Source organism: Pollachius pollachius (genome assembly GCF_949987615.1).
Source record: "Pollachius pollachius genome assembly, chromosome: 20".
Lineage (NCBI taxonomy): Eukaryota > Metazoa > Chordata > Actinopteri > Gadiformes > Gadidae > Pollachius > Pollachius pollachius.
In genome coordinates this window covers 9,205,736-9,211,735 of record NC_136953.1, presented here as the reverse complement: position 1 = coordinate 9,211,735, position 6,000 = coordinate 9,205,736, and the positions used below count along the sequence as shown (strand labels likewise).

Genomic DNA, 6,000 nt, shown 5'->3' with positions numbered 1-6,000 from the left:
ACACACACACACACACACACACCCCCTCCTAGCTTCTGCTTGGACTGTCCCTTATCCCTCCTCCCCCCTTTTTGGGTTTCCGCCACATTGCGGCGGTCTTACGATTTAAAAAAAGAGATAACCTGAAACATTTACACACACACAGACATCGAGACATGAGGCAGGTTTTGCACTGAACTGAGGTAAAGGTTAGGCATCGGGGACATATATATATGAATATTTAAATCTATACTTATGTCTGTTGGAGGTGGGCGGTGTTGTCAATGAGGGTGTCATGTTCAGAGATCATTTAGATTTTTCCGAATGTGTTTTAGAAAGGGATTTCGAACAGAATCTCGAACGCGGTTACCGAGCGAAGCCTTCTGCTCTGGCTCCCTGTCCTGCTCCCAGATGACATATTTTTTGTAGAAGGGTAATTAAAGAAAAACTAATGAAAAAAAAAAAGAGTTGGTTGGTTGGTTGTTGGTTGTGTAATTCGTGCAGACGCATGCATGCTGTGTGTTCCAGTCTTTAAATGCTGTCTTTGTGAGTCGACCGACTCGTTCCTTAAAAAGAAAGGTGCTTCACATGAAACAAACCCGTTTAAAACACAAGGGGCAACGCCACTTTTTACCCCAGACACCATCACACTTTTGGTCTGGGGGGGGAGGGGGGCGGCAGAGAGCTTATTTGAACACTGGCAAAGTTTCGGTGATGACAAGAGAAACTGAAAAAACTTAAATTGAAAGGAGGAATGCATTATGGAAAATTTCAACACTGAAGCAGGAATTGAATGCCTGGATGGGGGCAGGGGGAGAATGGGGGCTATAAGATCGACAAAAATACGATCGGACGGGAAATAACCCTTCTAACTCCCCAAAATTCTCTCTGCAAAAATGTGGGCGAGAGACATAGAGGCAGAGAGAGAGAGAGAGAGAGAGAGAGAGAGACGTGTCGAGGGGCACCAGGAAAGTTCTAGACTAGATTAAGACAAGGGATGGCTTCTAACGTGAGACCAAAGCCAAAGACTATGTCAGCCAGGAGCAATGTAAGGGGTTTGGTCCCCCTTAAGGAAAGGGGGCAGGTCAATGGGCCCTTAAATGTCCTATGACATGCCACCAGGTGTGAGTGTGATTAGCAATTAAATGCAGCTTTTTTAAAATCGGCCTCTTATGATATCAAAGGTGGGCGTGTCCACCTAGATGTGCGCTGGATAGATCAGTCTACCAGGCGATCCCGGTGGACTGTAGCAAACATTGCTCATCTATCCGTCATACATCTAGGTGGACACGCCCACTTGTGATGTCATAAGAGACCGATTTTCAAAACGGCTTGTAACGGCTAATCAACCCACACCTGGTGGCATGCCATGGGACCTTTAACACAGTGTCATAACGTAGGACAAACACAGGTGTGACTCATAATTAATCAACCTCTGTGTAAAGAGTCTAAAGACAGTGGACCCTAATATTATTAATAGTGCAAGTAGTGTGTGATGATGACTACTCTTCCTCTTCTTCACCCCTCTCCACCCCCCCCCCTCCCCAAGTCATTTATGTCCGAAAACATGTCCACTTTAAGGACAAAAGAAGGTGAATGCATTTCAAAGTTTAAAAAGGAAAAACGAAACGCACTTTTGGAATAAAAACAAAAGGAATATTATATGACTACATGACGGTTGTGCCTTGTCATCTTTCTTCGTGACAGTTGGTGATTGTGTGAAAATGAACAGTATTTATTGGATGTGTGTACTAATAGTGAGTGATGCCGCTGTCTCCCTGTATTTCACTGTGAACTTATCAGTCAAAAAATGATACCTGCTCGCTTCTCGCTACCGTACATCAAACAGCCATACTAAATAAAACCATTAAAAACAATTGTGATTGGAAACGTAATATTTGAAGAGGTTTAGTGGACAGCGTGCGTGGGTTTAGGGGCGCACACCCACATATCTGCACCCCCGAAATAGCGGACGCACACTGAAGGCCCACGTTTCTGTGTCACTGCACACACACGCCAAGAAGGACACAGCGCTTCTTAAGCTTCTTTGTTTTTATAGTAGTTCAAGACAAGCCACTTTCAAACCGAAAGGACCAAAAAAAGGATCTGCTGATATTGGGGGACTTCTTGCTGGCCGTGTCAGCAGGGACTGAAACCTGAACCTAGTGTTCACCAACAGCCCCTCTCACTGCGCCACAAACACGAACCAAACTTTTTTGGGGGAGGTTAAATTCTCTTGTTATTGGGGCGCCCCAGCGGCTGACCGGGTAGAGCGCGTGTTATATAACCCTGGACGCAGCGATCCGGTTACGAATCCTGCCTGTGGTCATGCCCTCTCCTATATCTTCCTCTCTATCTCATTCTATAACAAATACATCTTTAATAAAAGATTCACATGATATAGAAATAGGAGGCTTCAATTAAGGACTATCAGCGGGACTTTAACCCTGGTGTCCAGAGCTTTAGCCAACACCTCTATCAATTCCCCACAGAGGATTGGTATTTGATACTGTACAATGTACAACTACTAGACATGGTATAATTACGTTTAAAACTTACATTAGCGTCCAATTTAATCCAACATCAGCAGGAATTGAACCGTGGGTCTCCACATCGTTATCCAACATTGCACTCCACTGCACCACTGATGCAAGGGCAATCAGCCATCATCTAATCAACCAAGACGTTATACAAGACATTACAAGTAAATTTCTCATACTTAATTTGTTACCTCAAGGCAGAGACTGAGGTAGGGTGCTCGTCGCGTTGGTCCAGTGGAGATGCTTGCCTTTTGTAAACACTGCAGACCCGAGTTCTAATCCCTCCAAGGACATCCTCATAGGAACTGTCGAGTTACTTTCGTAACCAATGTAATGTCAATTGTAATTTGAGATGTAACTCAGAAAATTTGATAGGAAGCACCTCTGGGGTCTAGTGGAGTGTGCTGCTGTTAATAAGGACTGCCGTTCATAAGCGCTGCAGTCATGGGTTCGAGTCCCACCAACGACCACATCCATTTTTGAAACCATGCCATGTGAATTGTAAAGTCAATTATAACCTCTCACCAACTCAAGGTCAGTGCCAGGGTGGCGCAGGTGATTGAGCTGTTTGCTATTAGTTCTGGGGACATGGGTTTGATTCCTGCCTTGGCAGGTTTTGTGGGAATGACTGTATGGTGAATGGATGAGTGTGAATAACTGTCTGTGTGAATTGATTGCTGTGAATGACTTAATTCACAACAATTAATTTGCCCAGACAGTGATTCAGAATGGATGGGTGAGTGGGAATGACTGTCTGGGTGAATGGACAGCTGTGAATAAGTGCACTCATTCACAGCTGTCCATTCACCCAGACAGTCATTCGAAATGAATGTGTGAGAGAATGGATCCCTTCACTAGACAATTGTCCCCACAAACCTCCCATGGGAGGAATCGAACCCAAGTCCCCAGAGTAGATAGCAAACAGCTCCCTGGCGTAGGCACCTCTTATTTGCTAAAAGTTTCAAAAATTCTAATAGTGAATTTAGATTCCCTGGAGTGTTGTTGCCAGGACTTGAACCTAAGTCTCCGGATCTCAGATGAGATTTCCTTTCAAGACAGTGTACATCGCCCAACTCCGTTACGCCACCGAGGCGCACACTAAGAGACGCTCGGAGGTTCTACTAGTTGTTATTTACTTTACAATAGACATGAGCTAAGACGATGATAATTTTTATCACGATAATACCAACCTGACCAGGACTCGAAGTCCTTGACGCACGGGCCGCGTACACTCGTAACATGGTACATATCCGTTGTGCCATTGAGCTCAGCCGAAAACTCTGATCTGAAAAGTTACCCTTGTAGTTGACGTTAGACGTTAGCTACGTTTTCAGACAGAAAACATCCATTATCTCCATTGCGCCACAGAGACACACAGAGTGAGATACTCAGAAATTAAACATGTAGAATTCTTATACTTAATGTGTTTAATTGTTACTTCAAGGCCGAAAATGAGGCAGGGCGCTGAATTTTAACACACCTGTATATTATTTTTCCTTTGATTGCAACCAGAGTCCACCAGCAGGTGGCACCATTTAGTCGACCCCCTGCATGGCATGTCATTATCAGGTGTGAGTACCAAATGTGTTCGGCTGCCAGATCGGTTCGGGGTCCTGCGCTTACAGATGACGTATCGACACTTGACGTATCGACACAAGCCAACGGAAAAAACCCGGAAGGGTTGTTTATAAACGGTGCTCAATCAGTTTTGGTTTTGAATTCATTGAACGGAGCCCGTTCTCTCACAAAGCCATTGTAAATAAGTCTATAAGCGCTGATGAATGTATATTTTTATTTTCACATGTTAAAGTAAGGATTGCCATTGTTAAAGTTAGATATTAAGACAGTATTTTCTGTAATGACAAAAGTACATAATTAATATTTTCTATATAGATTTTCTAGTTTCTACTTACTGAAAATGAAGAGCTTGGACAGTCATATGATTGAGATTTTATTTGCTCATGCAAAACAGAATAAATAAGACAATACATACAACTGAGGAACAGCTAAATGTAAAATGTTTAAAATAGAAAAAGTGTAACGCATTTGTCATTGAGAAAGTTAATATTTTAAACATCTTTGAGCATTTCTACATTGTCGTGTTATTATGTCACACATACACAAGCAAAATAAAACAATAACATTCTGAGGAAAAACAAAAGAAATCAAATGGCAGTAAATAAGAAATATATTATCTTGGTGGCAAAAAAACAATTTGCTTTTTTTTTAGCACAGTTTAAAGTATCTGTTCGATGTGAAATTCCAACTCGCAACAATGCGCAAGTCGAATATGGTTTCATAAAACAAAATAAAATGCAAATGTTTTGGGCAGTACTTGGAAGAAAAAAGCAAAGGAATAGTGCCAATACAGAATACTTCCGATAAACTGGCTCAAATGTGCATTTGTGTTTGACACACTGTGACTTACCTTTCAGAAAGTAGGTCTTTGAGACCCTCCTAATGTTGGCCTTCCTGCTCTCTGGGTTTGGGGCGGTTGTTGTTAAACTGTGGTATGTTTTTAGATTGAGGTAATGCTTGACTTCAGTATAAAACCCTTCCATTTCTGTGAAAATAAATGAAATAAACAAAGACAAAGGTAGTTTTCAGAATTAAGGCCAGAAAACAATTAATTCAATGGTATTAGGTTAAGGGTAATTATCACCTACAAAAGCCCCCGACACACACACACAACTTCATACAAATTTAGTTCATTTTTAAAATTTCTATCTATTTTATTTATATTGTTTTTGCTTTATTATAAGTTGGCTGTAGTTATTTTGTTTTATTTCTCAAGTATGCTGCTTCGAATAGTTTGTGGAGTGTTTAGTCACATAAAAACGCCTCTTTTATTCATAGATTAGAAAAGAAAAGGAGATCGTTAATACAGTACTTACCTAAAGAGCGGAAAAACATGTCAGCGTTAGTATGCGCATGCGCATTTAATGACATCGTTTACAGGAAGTGCGTCATTATTGCGCATCTAGGACCCCCGAACCGATCTGGCAGCCGAACACATTTGGTACTCACACTGGCCCTGGCTTCTATTGCTCAACTTCCATTGTTTGGGATTCTGAGGGTTATCTGATTATTATGAAAGAGTGCACCGCACATACAATTTATAACAGCAATATGTTTGTTTGAACCGAAACATTCTCCAAGATGTCTACAATTTAGGATCAAGTATGCTTGTTCCTCTCTAGAATTGTATTTCTAGATGTTCATTCACTTGCCCACCGCTGGATTAAAAGGGCTCATTCACATCAGGCGATTAACCAAACTGCTGCGCCATTGTGGAAGCGTCACTTCCGGGCCCCATTTGTGTGACGTCATGTTGTGAACCACCCCCTCGTGGCAGGTTTGTCCAGCTGTTGAAAGAACACGGCGGCGATCAGCCTCTCTTAAGTAAACAGTGGGATGCTACAATGCTAACGCTACATGGTAAACAAAGTTCTTCTTCCCGTGGGCGACTTCCGCTGTGATC

The 6,000-nt window shown here is 42.1% G+C and overlaps 1 protein-coding gene across 1 annotated transcript in view; it reads left to right on the top strand.

The window, feature by feature from the left end:
* Positions 1-560, top strand: part of actn3b (actinin alpha 3b) — a 29,557-nt gene extending 28,997 nt beyond the window's left edge. Inside the window, exon 21 of the mRNA XM_079757549.1 lies at positions 1-560. This exon is cut by the window's left edge and continues 524 nt beyond it. The gene's annotated coding sequence lies outside the window, so the exon portion shown is untranslated.
* Positions 561-6,000: the final 5,440 nt, after the last annotated feature.